Below are 22781 nucleotides of genomic sequence, written 5' to 3' on the forward strand. Positions count from 1 at the left end.
TGTGGGAGATTTCGCATAACTCTTCCTTGGAGAATCCAATTTGGGTCAGACTTGTGGCATTGGAAAGAGGACACAGAGGGCTACTACAGGTCACACATTCAGAACTAGATAATCAGAAAGTACAGAGATACATCGGAGGCAATATCGAGCTCCTACAAAGTGAAAAAAGGTGTGTAGATTTTCTTTAATTTTTGCTTAAGCTTGGTTTGAAAATTTATTTTGAAGGAATTCAAAGGGCATATTAGAGAATTATTATCGGTAACTGATGCCCCGAGGAAAGAAAATGCAAACACCTAGTAAGGAGCCTGAAAGCTCTAGCATGACTCATGAAGAAGAAGAAGAAATGTTATATGATATATCAAAATTACAAGAACAAGTGCAACGAGTGTCACTTGCACAAAAAGCAACAGAATCTAAAATGGATGGTTTAAGGAAATATGTAGAAGCTAAGATGGATGGTTTAAAGAAAGGTGTAGAAGCTAAGATGGATGGCATGGAAGCTAAGGTGAATGGCATGGACGCTAAAATTGATGGCATGGATGATAAGATGGATAAGTTGCTACAAGAAATAGTCACTAAGGGTGAAAGAGTACTAAAGGAGACTCATGATGAGAACAAAAGAAATGTTAATCATGATTCCATAGACTCTAATGTTGGATCGAAGTCTCACCATGTTCCAAAAATCGATATGAAGAAATTTGATGGCAAGGATCCCGCCACATGGATATTACAGATGGAGCAATTCTTCGATCTCAATAATGTGAAAAACACACAAAAGGTACGTATTGCAACTTTATATTTGGAACCAAATCAGTTTGTATGGTATCAATGGCTTTGTTCTCGTAAACAGTTTATCACTTGGGAAATTTTTACGGAAGAATTGATAGCACATTATGAGGATACAAAAAGCAACACTTTTTTTAGCCAATTGATAAGTCTCAAACAAAAGGGTTCAATAATGGAGCACATTGAGGAGTTCCAAAAATTGAACATAAGGGTAAAAGATATTCCAGAGGAGCATAGGATTGATGTGTTCATAGGGTCTTTAAAGGATAATATCCAACATGATATGCGCCTTTGGAAACCTGATTCATTAGAGAAGGCATTCAGGTTAGCAAGAAAAATGGAAAGCAAAATTATGGCAACTAGGAAGCACACCATTCACAACTATAAAGACGGAAGTGTTGTTGCCCATAGTCTACCACAACCTACAAGGTTGACACCACAACAATTGGAAGAAAAGAGCAAAAGGGCTTTGTTACAATTGTGATAGCAAATACACAAAAGGTCATAAGTGTGCTGAGAAGAAATTATTCTACATAGATTGTGAAGAGGAAGAAGAAAAGGAGCAAGAAAGGTCAAAAGAAGAGGATATATTCCAGGAACAAAGCCTAGATGAAGAACAAATAAACCCGACCATATCTTGTAATGCATTGGCGGGAATTACCACTCCTCAAACCATCAAGATAGAAGGACAAATCAAGAAGAAAAAGGTAATAGTGTTGATTGATTCAGGAAGCACCCACAATTTTATTCATTGTAGGGTAGCAAAAGAATTGAATTGCTTCCTATATCCAACACCAGAGTGTCAAGTGATGATTGCAAATGGAGGAACAATAAATTGTTCTGGAAAGTGCCATAATATCAAGCTATCCATGGGAGAATATGTATTGACTAGCCCAATGCTTTCCATTCCAATGGGAGGTGCTGATGTTGTACTAGGAGTCTAATGGCTACAATCCTTGGGTACAATAGCTTTTAATTTTCAAGAACTTTTCATGAAATTTTCTGTGGAAGGAAAGGAAGTTGAATTAAGGGGTATTGCAGGGAAACCAGGAAAGATAATCAGCTCTAATGGCATGACAAAGCTTCTAAAAAAGGAGCAAAGAGGTGTAATTGCACAATTATGTTCGCTAGATGTTTCCACATTGGAATCATCTATTTCTCCAGATCTCCAAAAAGTCCTGGACAATCATTCCAAGGTATTTGAGACTCCCAAAGGTCTCCCACCTATGCGTGATCATGATCATGCTATTCATCTGATTCCAGGAAGTGTTCCTCCAAACATCAGGCAGTACAAATATCCATATGTCCAAAAAAGTGAAATTGAACGTATGGTTGCAGAAATGCTAGAGGCTGGTATAATTCAACCGAGTCAAAGTTCTTTCTCAGCTCCAGTAGTATTGGTGCACAAGAAGGATGGATCATGGCACATGTGTCCAGATTATAGGGAGCTCAACAAGCTCACTATTAAAGATAAGTTCCCCATTCCTGTCATTGATGAATTATTGGATGAATTGCATGGATCAATTTACTTCACCAAGTTGGATCTTCGTTCGGGATATCATCAAATCAGAATGAAGATTGAAGACATTCCGAAAACGGAATTTAGAACTCATGAGGGTCATTATGAATTTTTGGTCATGCCTTTTGGCCTTACCAATGCACCTTCAACATTTCAAGGTTTGATGAATTCAATTTTCAAACCATTCCTTAGAAAATTTGTGTTAGTATTTTTTGATGATATACTAATCTACAGCAAGTCTTGGAAGGATCATGTTGAACATGTTGACAAGGTGCTACAACTATTGGAGGAGAAACAATTATATGCAAAAAGATCCAAATGTTTCTTTGGAGTCCAGGAGGTGGAATATTTGGGTCATATTGTATCTCATGAAGGAGTTAAGGTAGACCCTAGCAAAATTAAAGCCATTAAGGAATGGAAAATTCCCACATCCATAAAGCATCTGCGAGGATTTCTTGGGTTGACAGGGTATTATCGCAAGTTTGTTAAGAATTATGGGAGAATAGCAGCACCTCTAACAACATTATTGAAGAAAGATTCATTTTCATGGACTCCGGAAGCAACAAAGGCCTTTAAACATCTTAAAGAGGCAATGTGCCAAGCACCAGTCTTAGCTACACCGGACTTCACAAAAACCTTTATTGTGGAATGTGATGCTTCAGGAAATGGAATTGGTGCTGTTCTAATGCAAGATGAAAGACCCATTGCTTTTGAAAGTCGTCCAATCAAGGGAAAGTTTTTAAGCAAAGCTATTTATGAGAAGGAAATGTTGGCAATACTCCATGCACTTAAGAAATGGCGACCCTACTTAATGGGAAGACACTTCAAGGTAAAAACGGATCATGATAGCCTTAAATACTTTTTAGAACAAAGATTATCCTCTGAAGAGCAACAAAAGTGGGTCACAAAGATGTTGGGTTATGACTTTGAAATCATCTACAAAAAGGGAAGCAAAATGTGGTGGCAGATGCACTCTCAAGAAAGGATGAGGATATGGAAGCATTGTTGTGTGCCATTTCTATTATCCAACCAGATTGGATAAATGAAGCAAAGGAGGAATGGAAGAATGACGAAGAAGTGTGGGCACTTATTCAAAAGCTACAACAAGATTCAAGTACTTCTGATACATTTAGCTGGCAAAATGATTCGTTATGGTACAAAGATCGCTTATACCTCTGTAAGAATTCCCAGCTAAAACAAAATATTCTTATGGAATTGCACACTTCTCCCTTAGGAGGGCACTCAAGATTTTTAAAAACTTACCACAGGGTTAAGAAGGAATTTTTTTGGGATGGCCTTAAATCAGATATTCAAAAGTTTGTGGCGGAATGTTTGGTTTGCCAACAAAATAAAGTTGAAACAATTAAGACACCGGGTCTATTACAACCTTTATCCATTCCAAGCCAACGTTGGGAGGAGGTTTCAATGGATTTTATCACAGGTTTACCCAAGTCTGAGGGAAAGAGTGTCATCATGGTGGTAGTTGACAGACTTACCAAGTATGCACACTTTTGTGCATTATCACATCCATTTAAAGCTAGTACAGTTTCTACTACATTTATGGAAACAGTTCAAAAGCTACATGGAAACCCAAAGATTATTGTAAGTGACAGAGATCCCATTTTCACTGGAAATTTTTGGACAGAATTATTTTCTTGTCTTGGTACTCAGTTAGCTCATAGCTCATCTTATCATCCTCAATCTGATGGGCAAACTGAGATAGTAAACAAATGTTTGGAAGGATATCTTCGTTGCTTTGTATCTGATAAACAGACACAATGGGTCAAATGGTTGCCTCTGGCTGAATGGTGGTATAACACTTCCTTCCATACAGCAACAAAAATGACCCCATTTATGGCACTTTATGGGTACCAACCACCATCAATCACATCATATTTAAGAGAAAATTCTAAGGTTCAGGCAGTGGAACATCACATCGAACATCAACAACAAGTCCTCCAACTCTTAAAGGATAACCTCGTGTTGGCACAAAATAGAATGAAACAACAGGCAGATCAACATCGCAGTGAAAGAAGTTTTGATGTAGGTGATTGGGTATTCCTACGGCTACAACCATATAAGCAAATGTCCCTAAAGCAAGCTAAGAAGGATAATAAATTATCACCAAAGTATTATGGTCCGTACAAGGTGTTGGAAAAGATTGGTACTATGGCATACAAATTGGAGCTTCCTGCAGCTTCTCGATTGCACCCAGTTTTCCATGTTTCATGTTTAAAGAAGGTTATAGGCGACAAGCTCCCAGTTCAAACAATATTGCCAGAACTTGACGAGGAAGGAAAGATTATATTGGAACCGGAAGCAGTCACAGAAACAAGAACTCAACAGCTACGAAATCGAACAATTTCAGAGTATCTTATCAAGTGGAAGAACTTATCCGCTGAAGATTCCACATGGGAGGATGAGAATTTTATGCAGAAGTATCCAGAACTGCTCAAGCGTTGAGGACAACACTTTTTTGAAGGAGAGGGGCATGTTGGGTCCCTATAATACTAGTGATTACCCCATTACTATTGTAGTTATACCCCTTATTTATATTGTTGTGCCCCTATTACCCACATATTGTTATTTCTGTGCCCCTTAGAATCCCTCTATTATTATTTTTGTGGCTTTATATTATTATTGTTAGGTCGGCTGGATTATATTGTGACTCCTTAGACTCCTATAGATAGAAAGGAGGTTTTGTCATTTGTATCATCCAAGAATTTTTCATTTATGTAATGTAAAGGAGGTTGCCCCCTCGAAGAGGCTGAATTCTAAGGCGTTGATCTTTCTTTTCTATCTTTTCTTGAGCTGGTTTCATAACAGTATTCTTGTAATACATGTCAACAAATGTTTTGATGAAGTTGTTAATGTTACATTTGTTGCATTTATAGCTCTAAGTGTAGCCCTGGCATTAGATGTTTGTAATCCTACTACTATTCTTATTTCCATAGCTGTGTTTTCATATATATTCTATTTTACCTTTTCTTACTTTACATTTGCGTTAAGATGGTTTGTTTTTCAAATAGTCTTGAAAATGTTATCAACATAATTTTATCTAGTATGGTCAAAAATGTTGAGCCTCAACTATTCATTTTTTGTCATTACCTATGTGTTCTCTAAGAAGTCATCATCAATTTGGATATAGTTGTGACTACCAAATAATTTTGAAATTTTTTATGTATTCACCTCCTCTTCTATTTGTTCATCAATTCCATGTTCTTCCTCAAAAGCTAAAATCCATTAGCTCTTCATTAACATGTTTGTCATCATTAAGACACAAACTTGCCCTTTGTTCAACATCACCATTTCCATCTCAAATTTTCGAACTTTTTTGTTTTCCTTTTTTTTCTCATGTTATTTTTGTTTTTCCAAGATGGATAACATTGTTTTTATTGAGATGTGGTTTTTAATGAGAACTTTAAATTCCCAAGATTTTAAATTTTTAGACCTTGAAATTAAAAATTGTCTCTTTCGAATAAAAATAAAAGATATTATAGGGAATAAGAACCTTAAACCCAAAAAAAAACAAATTTTATAGCCAATAAAAACCTTAATCCACCAAAATAATGAACATTGAAAAGATTTTGAATTTTTTTTCCTTAGTCTTGCTAATGTTAAAGTGCAATAGAACAAATATATACTCCAACCTATAGAATAAATATAGATTTTGGATTTTTAAAAAATTGAGGTGGTGTTGTGGATTGTTGATTTATGTAGCTTGGGAGGTACTCTCACCCCTAGAGAACAAGGTTTGGGAAAAGTTTGAACCACATGGGTTTTGCACTCAAAGTTGTGGGCATGAAACCAAAAGGAATTTTGGATGATTTGACCATTGAGAGCGTGTGTGGCACCCTTGAAGGGTTGAGGGGAAATAATGGATTCAATGGTGGCATTAAATGAATGAAAAGAATCTTTGTTCTCAAATTTTTTGGAGTTCTAACATTTGGTTAAGGTCGGCTTTGATGTTATATGGTGACCCTTGGTGGCAAAAGAAACCCACCATGAACTCTATAAAAAGGAGGCAAGGATTAGCTCATTCCACCACATCACAAGTGCAAACATCAAAGGAGAAGTACATCTGAGGAATCATAACCTATAGGAGCCTTTTCAAGAGAAGGAAGGATGTATTTTGGCACATATTTTATATGTCTAGAAGGTCAAGTTTACACAGATGTTGACCAAGACTAGAAGGTGATTTTTGTGCACAAGTTTGGTAGCAATTCTTTGTTTTTGCAAGGCAAAATTACCTGTCTTGGAGGTAGGGCTGAGCCCTTGTGGTACCTTGCTTGGAGGATCATAAGGCTTGTTTTGGAGGGTTGAAATACCAGGCAGGTAGTTGGAGTGATGTCGAGTTTCCTCAAGTGATAGCACAGAAATTTCAATGAGCAAAAGTGAGGGTTACACCTAGTTTGAGGTTTGTTTGAAGCTCTAGTTAGGGCTCACCTGTAGCTACAACAAAAGACCCTAAAGGAGGGTTGAAACCTCAAAAGAAAGTGTGCACAAGGCCGAGTTCTTGAAGGAAGAAGTTGACGTCCTTAAGAGGTATGTTGTTTGTCTTCTCAAGTTGATGTTTTACTAGATGGTGTAGGTTCAGTTTTGATAGGTTTTGGGCAGCGAATGATGGTTGTTAGTGGTTGTTTAGAAGCTCTAGAATAGTGTACAAAAGGAAAATTGTTTTGGGTCAAATTTTAGTGACACAAAAAGAGTTGCGAACATTGATAGTGGCAGATTATGGAGTTGTAGAAGCAAGTCTTTAGAGGAAACAAAAGTTGTGTGATCAGCATAAGAGGTGGAAAAGGACCTACAGATGTGTTCAAGGTACATGGACTAAAAGGGTTGTGGAAGCACTACATCACCAAGTATTTCAAGTGTACTTTTTTCAAGGTATTTTTTTCATCATAGTTGTTAATACCAAGCCTTAGTTGTTGTCTTCCATCAGGGATGATTGTAAGGGCCATGATCCCTGGTACGGTAACGCTAAGATTGTTATATTAAAGATTTGTAATATAGCAAGTGATGGGTTAAAATTTGTCTCGTGTACTAGTTGATTCACTGTTGTGTATTTTTCGTTGTGCAAAGTAAAAGTGTTGTGGAATCTGAGTGTGTTTGTGATCGTGATATTAGATTCAAACCAATTTCTTGAGAATCGTGGAAAAATCAACATGGAATCAGAGTGTGCACAGTGTACAACTCAAGAAGGAGTTGGTTCCATTGTTGTTGAAGGACTAATAGCCATGGTAAAGTTGTCAGCTGGTCTGCGATATGAGGATAAGTTGGATGGGTTGTCTAACTATAGTTTGTGGAAGGAAAGGATCAAGTTGGTCTTGATGGTGAACAAGATCAATGAATTTTCCGACAAGGAGATCAAGAAACCAACTGACCCTAAAGAGTAGGAAGTGTATGAGGAGTTGGATATGAAGACGAAGTTGATCACCCTAGATGATGTCAAGGATTATTTGATGCCTCATCTGTCAGGGAAGAGATATGCCCATGAGATGTGAAAATCTCTTCAAGATCTATTCCAGAATAAGAGCAAGAATCAATTGTTGGTATTGAAGGATAAGTTGAAGAGCACCAAGATGGGGAATGGTGAAGCAGTGGCCTTGTATCTAACAAGATTGTCTCATGTTCGAGATGAGCTTGTTTCCATCGGTGAGACTGTTACAAATTCTGAGATGACGAGACTTTCTTTGAAAGGGTTTACCGAGGAATGGAAGCCCTTCATCAAAGGGATCGTCACTCGAGAGAAGCTTCCAGACTAGAACAAGTTGTGGGATGACTTCATTCAAGAGGAACTACGAGACAAGGACCTTCATAAGAAGAAGAAGAAGACTTCTGATGATAATGTGGCTCTTGTAGGGAGAATGAAGGGAAAGCCAAAGGACTTGAGTAAGCTGAAGTGTTTCAACTGTGGAGAATATGGTCATTATTCAACAAAGTTTCTGAAGAAGAAGAAGGGAGATAATGAGAAGAAGGGGAAGGAGATAGTTGGTGTTGCTACTTCTTCTAAGCTGGATGACCTCTCGAGAAGGTTAGAGGATGAATATTTTTCCCTAGTTTCTCATTTTTCCAAGGGTACCATCGATGAGACTACATGGTATGTGGACATTGGTGCATAGAACCATATGACAGGTTCATGTGATTTGTTTGAGACTCTAACTAAGTGGGACTCAAATTTGCACACGGTGGTTGGTGACAAGAGTTAGATGAGATCATAGGATTAGGTGTCGTGCCATTCAGGATGGAGTCAGGTCTGTTATTGCAGTTCAAGATGTATTATTTATACTATAGCTCAGACACAATGTGTTGTTTGTCTAAATGATCGAGAAGAAGAGGTTTGACATGATTTTCCAGGATGGGAAAGCGAGACTCAATCCCAGAGGCTCTAACTCTGTTGTATTTCTCATTGGAGTTAGGGAGCATGGTCTATACTGACTAACAGGAAAGCCTATAGATCATGAGAAGAAGCAGGTGCAGGTTCCTGAGGTTCAAAGGGAGCCAAGTTCTAGCGTGAGGATGCAAGTTGAGAGGGAGAATATGCAACCCAAGAAGAGTGCATGGTCAGTGGGGAGTAAGGGGACTTCTATAGGTACCAAGAAGGAACCGTGGGATGGCATGAAGGCCTGTCAGGAAAGGAATAAGAAACAGGAGGCTTCAGGGCGCAGAGACACTACCAAGACAAACGTGGTTCATTCTACAAGGTATGTTGCAATGGTGAACGCTAGGAGTTGGGCTTGTATCACCAATAATGATGATGATGTCGAGATACTTCTAAGTGGTGGAAGTACATCCCTCACTAAGAGGGAGTGTTGATTTATGTAGCTTGGGAGGTACTCCCACACCCTAGGGTACAGGGTTTGGGAAAGGTTTGACCCACATGGGATTTGTACGTGAAGTACCCAAGCAGTGGGTTTTGCACCCAAAGTTGTGGGCGCAAAACTAAGAGGAGCTTTGGATGATTTGACCATTGAGAGCATGTGTGGCACCCTTGAAGGGTTGAGGGGAAACAATGGCTTCAATGGTGTGGAATCAAATGGATGAAAAGAATTTTTGTTCTCAAATTTTATGGAGTTTTAACATTTAGTTAAGGCCATTTTTTATGTTATATGGTGACCCTTGGTGGCAAAAGAAACCCACCGTGAACTCTATAAAAAGGAGGCAAGGATTAGCTCATTCCGCCACAAGTGAAAACATCAAAGGAGTACACATGTGGAGTCGCAACCTATAGGAGCCCGTTCAAGAGAAGGAAGGACAAATTTTGGCACATATTTTCTATGTTTGGAAGGTTGAGTTTACGCAGATGTTGGTTGAGACTAGAAGATGATTTTGTGCACAAGTTTGGTAGCAATGCTTTGGAGGGCTGAAATACTGGCAATTAGCTGGAGTGATGTCGAATTTCCTCAAGTGATAGTACAAAATTTCCAGTGAGTCAAAGTGAGGGTTACGCCTAGTTTGAGGTCTATTTGAATACCTAGTTAGGACTCACCTCTAGCTGCAACAGAAGACCCTAAAGGAGGGTCGAAACCTCAAAATAAAGTGTGCACAAGGTCGAGTTCTTGAAGGCAAAAGTTGACGTCCTTCAGAGGTATGTTTTTTCTCTTCTCAAGTTGATGTTTTGCTAGTTGGTGTAGTACTAGTTTGGATAGGTGTTGGGCATCCAAAGTATAGTGATTGTGGAGGGATGTTAGTAGCTATTTGGAAACCCTATAATAGTGGAAAAAAGGAAAATTATGTTGGACCAAAGTTCAGTGACACAAAAGGAGTTGTGAACATTCATAGTGGCAGATTGTGGAGTTGTAAAAGCAAGTCTTCAGAGGAAGCAGAAATTGCATGATCAGCATAAGAGGTGGCAAAGGACTTGCAAACATGTTCACGGTACGTGGACCGAAAGGGTTGTGGAAGCGCTACATCAACAAGTAGGTCAAGTGTACTTTGTTCAAGGTAGATTGGTCATCATAGTTGTTGAAAACAAGCCCTAGTTGTTTTCATGTATCAGGGTTGATTGTAAGGGCCATGATCTCTGGTATGGAAGCCCTAAGAATGCTGTATTAAATATTTGTAATATAACAAGTGTTGGGTTAAAATTTGTCTTGTGTACTAGTGATCCATTGTTGTGTATTTTTCGTTGTGCAAAGTAGGAGTGTTGTGGCATTTGAGTATGTTTGTGATCGTGATCTTAGAATCAAACTAGATTCTTGAGTGTCATGGAAAAATCAACATAGACCAATCTTGCATCTTTTGACATCTTTTCACATAAAATTACTTTAACAATCTACCAATTATCTTCCAAGCCTTGGTTAATAAAAAATTGATAAAAGAGTTAAAACCAACTTTCAACTGAAACAAAACAAAAACTTATTTTTTTTCCCAGATGGGGTGTTTGGCACAAGCGAAGGTGGGGGGCGAGTTGTCGTCGTCCCACCTAGTCATACAGCTAGTGGACGCATCAACACACCCCCTTAAATGTCCCACTATGAATTTCGACTCAGGCATGGAGAATGATCCTCCTCAGACATCTAGTATACTGCAAATGGCACACCACCTTGACAATCCAGATCTATGTCAAATCTACCTCTTCCAGGATCCAACTTCGACCTTTAATCACATGACCTCACCTCGTGCAACCGAGAGAGATGTGTCGCCAACAAGTATGGTATTTAATATAGAGGCCTTGGCATTTTATTTCACTCATCTTGGAAACTTTCCTGGTCAACTAACTATCCGACATGGTGAGCAACATCACATTTCCAATTTGGGGGCTTTGGCATCATAGTTTTTTTCCAAACAAAGGAGGTCAACTCTTCTACTTCACCCTCTCGGTGCAATATTTGCAATGCTCCGGCTCTTCGGTCTCTCCTGGAGAAGCTCAAGGGAAGAAACATCAACTCAGTAATGAGCTTTGTTCCATGGTGACTGCACTTTCCTCAACTCTGACTAGCATTCTAGTCCTTTTCATTACAATGGTCGTTGGATGATGCTCTATCCAACTCCCTAAATTTGGCTCGTGCACCCTACTGCTAGGTGGGCATTATCTTGACAATTGGGTGTCCTCTTTCTATTGCAGGTCTCTCCTTTTTCCTCTTTGGTTATTTCCTGCTCTCCTTTTTGGCGAGGTTTCAATCTTAATTTTTTCTCCTGGTGGTCATTGGGCTTTCACTTCCTTCTTGTTGGTTGTAGAGCCCTTTCTCTTCTGTGGATGTCCCATTCTCTCTCAAATCCCTTCTTCTAGCAACGCTCCTATCAGAACCTCTCCTCCACCAGCTCATTACTAGTCTATCCAGTATTGGTTCGTTTGCCTCCCTCTACTGAGATCATGGTCTTGGCTAAGCCTTTCGGAAAGTTCTTCCACATTTGTCCACCTCTGTCATGTTTCTCAATTTGTCTCCACTACATGTCGGAGGTACTGCTAGCCCACAATTCACAACCATAGAGAATCATCGGAATCACTAGAAGCCCAAAAAGAGTTTGAGTGGTCTTCTAGTCCCATAACTCTGCCTCTCTACACCTATTTTAAAAAGCATAAAATGCTTTCCAACCCCCCAAATTTCTTTTCTTTCTACAACCATTCCAGCTTAGCTTTTTGTTGAAGTCAATTCCGGGGTACTTGTAATCCGCAAATTCTTGCAGAATGTTGCCTTCAAAGTAGAACTTATGCTGGTTATGTTTTCTTTTCTTAGAGAAGACCACTACTTTTGTTTTGCTGATATTGACTTGCATCCCCACACTTCTACAAAAATGTTCAAGGGATAGTAAGTGTTGTTGCAAACCAAGAGTCGATTTAGCAATCAGAATAAGATCATCTGCATACAAAAGAAGCCTTATAACAAACTTGCACAAATAGATACCATCACCCCCTTGCAAATTTAACCACTCGTCAAGCTTGTCGATATATAAACCGAAAAGGGTAGGAGATAGTGGGCAACCTTACTTGACCCCGATATCGCTTCTAAAACTTTCAGAAATGCCTGCTGAAGTTCTAATTTTGACTTTCACCTCTTCATATAGCCTATGCACCGCTGCTCTCAAATGCTTAGGAACCCCAAGTTCCTCCATTCTCTGCCAAAGTTTATCCCTAGGAACCGAGTCAAATGCTTTTCTAAAATCAACAAAGCAACAAAAGACTTCTTCCTTTTTCTCCCAAACTTTTTCAATGATGTGCCTTAAAGTTATGCAATGATCAACTGTGGAATGTTTAGGTCTAAAACCTACTTTCCCTTTAGCACGCTTATCTCTTTCTTTTGCTCACTTGCTAATTTTGTTTTCTAGCATGCTTCTAAATAACTTTGCAAACAAAGGGTTTATCATGATGGTCCTATAATTGGAGGGATTATTGACGTCACCGCTCTTGAAAAGAGGTAATGCCAGACTAGTTGTCCAATCTGTGGGGAGCCCTTGTTGTATGATGTTGTTGAAGATTTTTGAAATGTGAGGTGCAAGAATCTTTGAGCCCCACTTTAGATATTCTTCTTGGAGTTCAGCTAAGTGTTTTGCTTTTCCAACACCCAACTTCTTGATACCCATCTCTACCTCTTGTACCGTGAAGAGTTCAGTATCAGTGTTGACCAAGGGGAAGGGTCAACCTTGGGAACCTGCTCATAGAGTTGTCTTGCATAGTCAAACCATTTAGAAGCTGTAATATTATTTCCAATTTGTATCTCTTTCGGTTGGAGCTCCTTCCAAAATAATTTGGGATTATTTTTCCCAAGGAAGATTAGTTCTTCCCTTCTTGAAACCATGAAATCAACCTTTTTCTTGCTTAATAACTGCTTGTAAGATTTGAGCTTTATGTTATCCTTGTTTGACTCTTTCCACATTTTCCTTGCTTTTTTGCATTCCTCGTCAAACCAAGCATTAACCGGAAAGCAATTTGTTGCAAACTTCTTAATTTTTGTTCTTTTGCACTTTGCAAGTGTGCATTGAATTAAATGTGTTAATTCATGACTATGAAGGCTATGAATTGCAATTTTCTCCTTCTCAAAGAGCCTCTCTAGCGTCATTTTGAAGGCATTACAATTTTCTGGGGTCAAAAGAATTTTGCCCTATGGGAGATTTTGTTGGACATGCTGAATTTTTTACTCTAATTGTTTCTTTCCAATCCAAGATAAACATAAATAAATTGGCTTGTGATCTAATTTCAAATCCCACAGCTGATCTCCAACCAAAACTTCTCCCATTTTCTCACACAAACCATGCGAGCAAATTACATAATCTACCACACTTGCTCCATTGTAAGTATTGCAAATGAAATTACCGAACTTTGCCCATCTAGTCAAGCCATTACAAATGACTAAATCAAAGGCCCCACATAGAGTAAGAAATTGTTCACCAAAGAGATTGCAGCCCTTGTCCTCTGAAATTCTTTCCCACTGATGATTACTTTCTTCTGTAAGCCAAATAGGGTCACAATCATCTTTACAACAAAGAATGCTGGCTTGCTCACTGGCAGTCCTAGCATTGAAATCACCCCTATAAGGACTTCACCTAGTTGTGAATATGTTGCAATATCCGCTTTTAAAGCTGCAAATGGATCTTTGTGGTCAAGCCCTCTACCTTTGAAGATTTTTAAACCTATGGCGCAAAATAGCATGCTACAATTCTAATGTGGTTTCCATTTTCTGATATTTTAAACCAAATGAATTGCTTATTTGAGTCTGTTTTTCTAACTAAATGAGACGACCTTCTTTCTCCCTTACTAAAACCATGATACCCCTGTGCCCTTTGCCATTCCCTGCTGCCTTGTTCCACACTGCCATCTTCCAGTATCCTTCAAACAAAGGTGTCTTGCACCCTTCATGTTCATGTGTTTCTATGAGGCAAATTATGTCTCTATTTTCCACAATAGGCCCTAACCCAGGTCCTCGTCTCCATGGGTAACCTTTGCAGTTCCAACGAACTAATCTTAAGGAAACCTAGGTATGACTTGATTGCTATTTATTTTGATATGCAAGACTCACATTTGAGTCTTTGTCCCTGTTTTCCCATACCGACCTTGCTTTCTGATTTCTTGTGGAAGAGTTTGTTGCCTCTTCTTTATTACCATCTTGTTGCTCTATTCTAGAAGGAGGTCCAAATTGTGTTATCTCAGCATTGCCTTTATAAATCCATGCTCTCTTTCCTTCATCTCTTGTTGCCCTAACCTTTAAAATTCCCTCCCTGTTTTACAGTTAAATCTTCTTCTAGGAAAAAACATGAACCCCTCAAGAGATGTTTCTTGCTTAGAATAATATATTTATCATGCAAGCTAGGCATAATGACTTTTATGGGTCTGGCTCTCTCCCCATTAAACTTACCCACCCTCCATGCTTGGCATATTTGTCCTTGCCATAGCAACTTGTCTTTCAAGAAGTCTCTTGCCAGGTCAAGAGTACATTCATTTTTCCCATAGTCTTTCACCCCTTTAATAATTATGTTCACTGCCCTATTTTGTCTTTCCTTGCCTTCACTATCTTGCATGTTGTCAACCTAAATATTTGTTTCTCCTTCTTTATTAGCAGAATTGCTAATAACTTGAGCCCAAGTTTTGGAAACTTTGGTGAAATCTCCTTTTGTTTCTTCTCTTGCGTTCTCTTCGTGGTTGTTTATTTGGGCAATCATTTCCCCTTTATCCTGGGATGATTTCACATTCACCACCTCTATACTTTCCACTACATATTTCTTTATGTTTTACACATCCGCCTTCATGCGCTGCCATCCTGTCTTCCCTATCAGGAGAGCTTCCTGTAGCTATGCCACTTGTTCTTTTAAAATTTTATTGCTTTCTTCTAATGCCTTATTCTCATCCATTATTATATGAATTTTATGATCTATTTCTTTCCCTTTAGCTTCTAAAACCTCCAACCTTTGTTTTGCATTTAACCATTCTTTCACATAAATATCAGATGACCAGGTGACAGGTGTGGCTGTGGGACTATATAAGACAGAATCATCAATGAATTTTCCTTTGGACTTCTTGTTGCCACGTGCTTGTGGAGGAGACTTGTTTGAATGCTTTTTGCGAAGGGCTTGATTACTTTTCTTTTTAGACCATTTCTTCCTTGTTTGCTCCCATTTTAGACAGGCTATTCTTCGTTTTAAAATGCCTCGATATTGTTTGGCATTGACCCAAACCCACTTCCCAGCTTTGGCGGATGAGGCAATTTTCACTTGTCCTAAATCATTTGTCTCCACATGTTCTGAAATTTCTTGTTCCTTTGTCATGTTTGAATGCATTTGCTGCTCGATACTTCTACTGCATAAAAAATCTCTGCTCTCACACTGCTCATTGTTCACTGCTCGCTGCTCTCACTACTGCCCACATTGCTCACACTGCTCTGCTCATACTACTGACCACACTACTCTGCTCATAAATGCCCTGAAAATTTCAACTGACATATAATCACTGTGTATAGCGCTTCGCCTAGAAAAACCCTCGTATTGTGTTCTCCCATCAATCCATCTTGCGCCGCACTTCCAACCATGCTGAAGATAGCTGATCACTGGAATGTTGTCATTGTGTATCCCCTGTCCGCATAATTACCTCTACTGCCTCTAATTACAATCTGTTACCTCTACTATAGCTGGCTGGACGGCGAATAGCAACAGACCCTTAGTTAACAGTTTTTTCTTCAGTGTTGTATGAGTTTTGGGGTTGGACAAAACAACTACCTAACCAAATCCAATCAAATTCACTGAGACAACTGCTATAAATCATTAGTATATAATTTAAATTTAAGAAGAAAAAAGAAAGAGAGACCACTCTAAAAAAAATAACAATAATAATTAAACAAAACGGATGCCTAACCAAAACCAATCAAATTCACCCAGTCAAATGCAATAACTAAGAAAATCATTGACAAAGTACCCTAACGACAAATAAGATACTCACCATGATAGACACAAGGAAAAAAGATGTCCCCATGGGTACAACCAATACCAGTGATAAACAATCGCCTTCAAAATGGGAAGACAATGTTGGCATAATACAAGGGAAGTTTCAAATGGGAAGACAACATTGGCACAATACCAGGGAAGTTAAATGAACTCCTCGTTAATATGATGAAACATTGCAATTGCGTGCAAACATACACACACGAAACCAAAATACAAACCAATGATTTTCATGCCCAGTCAGCATTCAACTGCACATTGGAGCAATTTAAAACCATGCCTATAGAACCACAACCCATAGAACAAGTAATAGGGGATGTCATAAAAAAATAATCCCCATCTACTCACAATAAAAATTTACCAAGAGTTGGGCATTTTCAATTATCAACTAACACTTGGTTATACTAGTTTGTAATAAGAATCAGTTACCAGAACAGTGGGTTTCTAATCATCACTTCCTATCAAACTACGATAAATGAGAGGTCACTTGTGTAGTACATTGGGTTCTCTGGCTTCCAACATTGGTATTAAAGTAGCAACCGGTAAATTTGCAATCACTAATTTAACTTAATGGAAGTGAAAACGAAACAGCAATATTGATCCCAAGTGTTCTAGTATGTTACAGCAACCTGTAAGCTTCGCAATTTTAGCTTTCTGCCCAATAAAAATCACAAGGCAAATAAATGAACAATCAAGCAGGGCCAAATGACTCGAGGGTTTTATTAATTATCATCCATTTTCAATCTCACCATCAGAAGGCCGCCTCCTTAAACTCCAAAAGAAGGCAGAAGAATTTGTCCCCAAGAAATAATTAATTAAAAATACCTCTACATATGTAATTGTCTGGAATGAACGGATAAGAAAGAGGAAGAATAACATAATGCATACCTTCGCGGCACGAGACCTGGTCAAGTATGCATACTCAAGGTGCATCATCTGATAATTTATTCTCCTAATTGTGTTAGGAAAGTCACCCATTATAAACACTTGGACTCTCTAGTTCTCTCTTAAAGGCTTCTCGTTCAAGAGAGAAGTATGGAGGAAGAGAAAAAGTGACCACTATCAATGCCTTGAGTCTTTTACACCATTAGGTTTTATTTTGAGAAAACCAAATCCTGAAACACTGCAAGCGCACAGCAGCCCAAATCTCTTGTAACCAGAACTAAGAGTATAATGTTAGCTCGACCCAAGTACAAAATGTATTCTTAAGTGGCAATCAAACTACCACATATCTAAAGTCAGTTGAAAACGAGTTTACTGTTTTATACATGGCAAAAAGTGTGAAAACTGGTAAACATTCATTTCTGACTTCCCAGTCAATACTTGCATATCATACAAAACCCACAAATCAAAATCTAAATATCTGCAAATAGTTGTCAGTTATTACATGTATAAAACTAAAATTCTAGAATCTGTGATGTTATTAATCATTTGAGATTTCATTTCTTTGCTTTTAAAATATAAAATATAAAATTAAAATTGTAAATATATATATATATATATTTAAAAAAAAATGGGTTAGGGTTCCAAATCCCTGATTCCTGATTTCAAAGACAGGTGTTGCACCTGCACCAGACTCCTCAGCTGATTCCAATTGCATCCACGATTCATGTGACATTGTGGTTGTCATTAATCAGATGATATCACTATCTGGAAAATTTTGTGTTTTGCTATCATTTTTAAAATATCCTTAATCCCAAATCCTAAACCAGGGAGACCCCTAATATGTACCATGTAGATGCCGATGATGAGAACTTGAAACTAGTCATCTTTAAAAACCTCCATGATCATAGAAACAACCCTTTTGTTTAACCAGTATACCACCATCCAACGTAAATAGTTGCTAGCACTGGAAATTCCATTATTTCCTACGAAATATTAGCCATCCAAGATTCGTAATTGCCGATAAAAGGTGAGAAATTAAGGAAGCAACCATAAGAAAATTCAATAGAAGCCTCCAATAAAATAGCAGCACATATTTCGAAAAGACATAAAAGGAATGCGTACAGATATGAACTTCTTGAAAATCAATCATAGGCTATTAAACTCTGGATCTTTCCCAAAAAAGGGAGTTGTTTTCAGCCAGTGGAGTTGAGAATAAAAGTATAACATCTTGTGCACCACTTACAGTGCATCAGGAAAATAACACTTCCCAAAACAATGAAACAAGTAGTCCTTTGGGTTCAGCTAATAAGAAATTTCATATAATTTGGGTACTTGGTTGAGCATGAGAAAGTACATCTTTGAAAGACCACTCGGTTGCTGCCATTATTGAAATTTCTGTGTCGCTTTAGAGATTTCAAGAATTGCAAAGTTCCAATTTGCCTATTCAAAGCCAAGAGTAGGCCCTCTTTATACCTCAATTCTCCACCTGCCATTTAAATGCAATCATGAATATGCCTCAGTAGAAGTAACTTTATCATGCTTCAATGAGCCATGCAAATGAACACTACAATTGATGATGCCAAAAAAACCAATGACATGCACTCCATGATTTTTGTTATTAAATAACAGAATACCATAGCTTTAAAGTTTAAATATTACCTGTCAATTGAGATTTTTCCTTTAATTTAGAAAAGGAAACTCTTGAAGATAAACTCTGACAAGCAAGCTCTTGGAGAAACTTTCTGCAAAACGCGGCCTAAAGATCTGTCTCCAAAAGCTTTGAGGGACATCCGGCATCCAGACTGTCATACGAACATAAGCTTTTGCAAGAAAATATGCACTATTTTGTTAACTGCCTTGCCACATTACATAAAATAGTGCAGGTGTTCGACATGCATGAACAACATTGGTATTGAAGCTAGCTCCTGCAAAACATATCCTCAGGTTCAACATAATTTGATGTTCAATTAATGATACTAATCAGAGTAGACTTAAATGAATATCTAAAATCCTTATAAACCTGAATGACGAATAATTCATAGCCTAGATGGCTTAATTTCAGTTTTTAGTAAGACCTCTTGCTAGTGTTGACAATCAAATAAAATAGAGTTAGGATAATCCACGAAAGATTTACAAGAATGCCACATAAATAGGTCTTACAGATTATCAGCAGAGATGATGAACATATCACAAGAGATTACAGCAAGTCACTTGGATGTTACCTGATATAATAAAATCCTACTGCCTCTTTATTCTTAGATAAATTCTGTAAAACCACCACAAAAGGCATTTACTTTTGAAAGAAACTTACCCAATATAGAGAATATTAGATATAAAATGGCTAGTAAGAATGCACGACAGCTAAATTCTGCATGTCATGACGTTTGTGTAGTGTAATGGCATATTCTTTTCCTTCAAAGTTGCCTCACGACTTGCCTGAATAGCATCAGCAAGTCTTCACCTGGGAGGTAGAATAGTTGCCTAGATACTTGGGCTTGTTTGAGGATATTCCATCCACATTCATATTCCGATTAAGCTCAGCGTATTCACACATGAACTCTTCTTCGTCTGGAGAAAATGTTCTTGAAGCTTTGAACCACGTTTTTGACAAACTTGCCAGCCAATGATTTAGTGTTTCTCAAAAAGAGATGAAGCTAGGTTAAAGTCCTTGGAGATTTTGATAGAATAAGCATTCCCTGGTCATGGCATCTAGACCAAAGACATATTCAACAAAAGGCAAAGGGACCCCTAGCAACAACGATTGTGGATTTGCAGGTGATGAGTAAACTAGACCATGCTCATTTTGCCATGAGATCAGCACAATTAGATTGCTCTTGCAATGATCTTCAAAAAATACCCATTGTATCCTTCATTGTGATTTGGAAGAATTTTGGTAGTTGGTTAGCTATTCCAGTGTCCTGAAATGCACTTTGTTAGCAAGAAACTATTTCTCAAATTTGTGTGCGCTCTTATTTGTAACCTCCTTGAAGATCATTATAGCAAATATTACTTGTCAAACTCTAGTGCCAGTACCTCTCCCAAACTCAGTTTGTTATTTTCATGCCAAAGATAACAATCTTAACAAGCTTTCTATGTTTCTTTAGTGTGGTTTCAGGTTTTATCCTAGTCATTGCCTACTTGAAAAAAAAAACTGATGGGATTTTGGCAGCTTCTTTTCAGGCTTTGTATCAAGAAAAATTTGTTGAGTTTGTCTTAACTGGTAGAATTTCAATGATGGAACCCATGAAGGGATGCTGACTCAATCTCTTCAAAGACACAATAGCTCATCAAACCAGATTGGGAAAAGCCATCATTGGTCTTATCAAGAGAGCTGCGAAACAAACACAAGCCTCTAATGATGGAATAGAAATTGGTTAAAAATCAAAACACTTCACCAAGTTGACAATCGACTATATGAAACAAAATGTTGTACAAAATATAGATGGAAAACATGACTCCTTAAAAACAACTCCTAAGAAACTAGGAGAATTAATACTAACACAAAAGCTAACAATATGACATGAGCATATATATCTGTGTATTTGAATGACTATAATAATCTCCTATATATACTAATTCTCAATCATTATACATATAGTCCCAATTTTAAGCCAATCTGTTGTTTGTAACTCGGGTAGGTACTTCTGCATAGGCCTAAGTGTCTATTCATGCAGAAGACGCCTAATAAACCCTTAACCTTGTCAATTTCATTTTATAAGACAAAAATGAGTAAATATAATGAAATACAAAGGTTTTTGCATTAGTAAATTAGATGAATATCAATTGTCGATCTCAAGAGAGGTGAGATCTAATTCTAACGTTGATCGTCAATCACTTTGAAGATTAGGGTTGTGGATTTGGTCATAATTCAAGGTTATAAAGAAAAGGCTAAAGTAAGGGAAAAGACACAATACATCTTAAGCAGAAGACACACTGAGAGTGAGAACTCAATGGTTGGGTGGAGAAGGACTTCCATTCAAGTGTGTCGGGTTCTAGGGCTTGATCAGCTGGATAAAATCCAAGTTCATTGTTGCATATATAATTTCCTCAGAGGGTCATTTTCCCAGTAAGGGAGCTCGTGTAGGTTTTGAGATATTAGTGAAGAACTATTTGATTGGGGCAGAAAATTTGTGTGTGCTAATGGGTGGTTAAGATTGGTTGATTTAATTTGCTTCCACTATTTAAATTTTGTTAATATCCCAATTGTTCTTTTATTTAGTAGATTTGTAATACGTTAGGTAGTAAATATCCAAGTTTTTGGATTCAAGGAAATTTTAACATGGTATCATAGGTCCAACTCTAAGGAACAAATCTCATAGTCACTCGATGCAAGGTTCATATAGGGATTTAAAGAACAAGTTTGGCCCAATGATCGTACGAGGAAGGAATTTTTGTAGGTGTGGGATCATATAGATCAGTTTGTACGTTGCACAAGAGGCAAAAATAAAATAAAAAAATTCAACTGAGTGGAAGTCATACAGTGCAAAAGCAAAATTTCTTTTTTATCCATACAAAGGGTTAAGAGTTATCTAAATCGTAAGGAAAAAAAAAATAAAAAATAAAGAACGGCACAGCAGACAAGGCCGACAGGTTGTCAAGCCCTGCCACCATCCAGCCAACCGTCACTATTACCAGTCATTGCAATCAGATAGCGTCGATAGGCCACAAGAGCCACGGCCAATGAAACAATATTGTGGCAGGGCATTAGAGTCAAGCACAGAGAGAGGCTGAATGGCAAGGACATGAGACAACCAAAGCACGAGCAAAGTGTCATTAAGAGGTAGTGTGCGAGCCAAGTAGGTTAGCCACATTTGCCAGCATATCAAGTTGCACAAGAGCATAGGCCAACAATCATTGATGCACACAAGTCGGGCCATCAACAGACTGCAAAAAAGGTAGCATTAGCAAGCCAAATAAAGGAAAAAGGCCGACAGTTGCTAGTCGTGGGCTACAGCCAACTAGGAGTTGGGGCCTGAGTTCAGCCACCACAGGCAAGTGCAAAGGCACATGTAGAGATAAGACAAGACAAGCACAAAGGAGAAGCCAGCAACCACGAAGAGTGTTGCAAGGAACAAAAAAGAAGTCCATTGACATGAGGGACAATAGACAAGTCAGCCGTTGTTGGAGCAAACAAGATAGACAGTTGACAAGGTTTGATGTAGGTGGGCCGCAAAGGAGCCAGCCTAGATAAGGCCACCAGCCACCAATAGGGAACTACCAACCATAGCATGTGGGGTAAAGGATGCAACTAACAATGATATGGAAGGCAAGGTGGAGCTGCATGGTGGGCAACGATTCACGAGTAATATTGTCACAAAATCTAGTAGGTCCAATGCAAAGCCTCACCTAGCGAGCACCAAACCTTTTGGCAACAGAAGGAAAGGGTTGCCTCTATCACCTTAGCAACCTTTCTCTTGCTCTTTAGTAAGTCTCCTACTCAAGCATGACATCATCCTCCAAATGAGCTCTAGATGCCACAAAAGGGTGTTATGTGGGCTAATGAGTGCTCTAGTCACCAAGATATATCACCTAGATCACATGCAAGCCTCCAAAGTGCCTCCATGCCAACATGTCATCTTTGTGGTGCCCAACGTCGCCCTCAAAGGAGCAGGAGAGGTGACGTGGCACTCTTTAACTCAAGCATTGGGGCTCCAAAGTGATGTGCAAGCCCTCCCTTGCCATCTCAAGGATCATCATCATCATTCGGGCTCCAGAACAAGTG

General features: G+C 38.4%; 1 protein-coding gene across 1 annotated transcript in view; it reads right to left on the reverse strand.

Annotated features, from left to right (window-relative positions):
- Positions 1 to 18186: 18186 nt before the first annotated feature.
- The window catches only part of LOC149189950 (uncharacterized), a 171548-nt gene continuing 166953 nt past the window's right edge, over positions 18187 to 22781 (reverse strand). Inside the window, exons 5-6 of the mRNA XM_089411987.1 lie at positions 18719 to 18984; positions 18187 to 18545 (exon numbers count right to left, since the gene is read on the reverse strand). The gene's annotated coding sequence lies outside the window, so the exon portion shown is untranslated. The remainder of the gene's footprint in view (positions 18546 to 18718; positions 18985 to 22781) is intronic.

This window comes from Pinus tabuliformis, chromosome 3_1 (genome assembly GCF_031772625.1).
Source record: "Pinus tabuliformis cultivar Carrire ecotype Pingquan chromosome 3_1, CPIR1, whole genome shotgun sequence".
NCBI classification, from domain to species: domain Eukaryota; kingdom Viridiplantae; phylum Streptophyta; class Pinopsida; order Pinales; family Pinaceae; genus Pinus; species Pinus tabuliformis.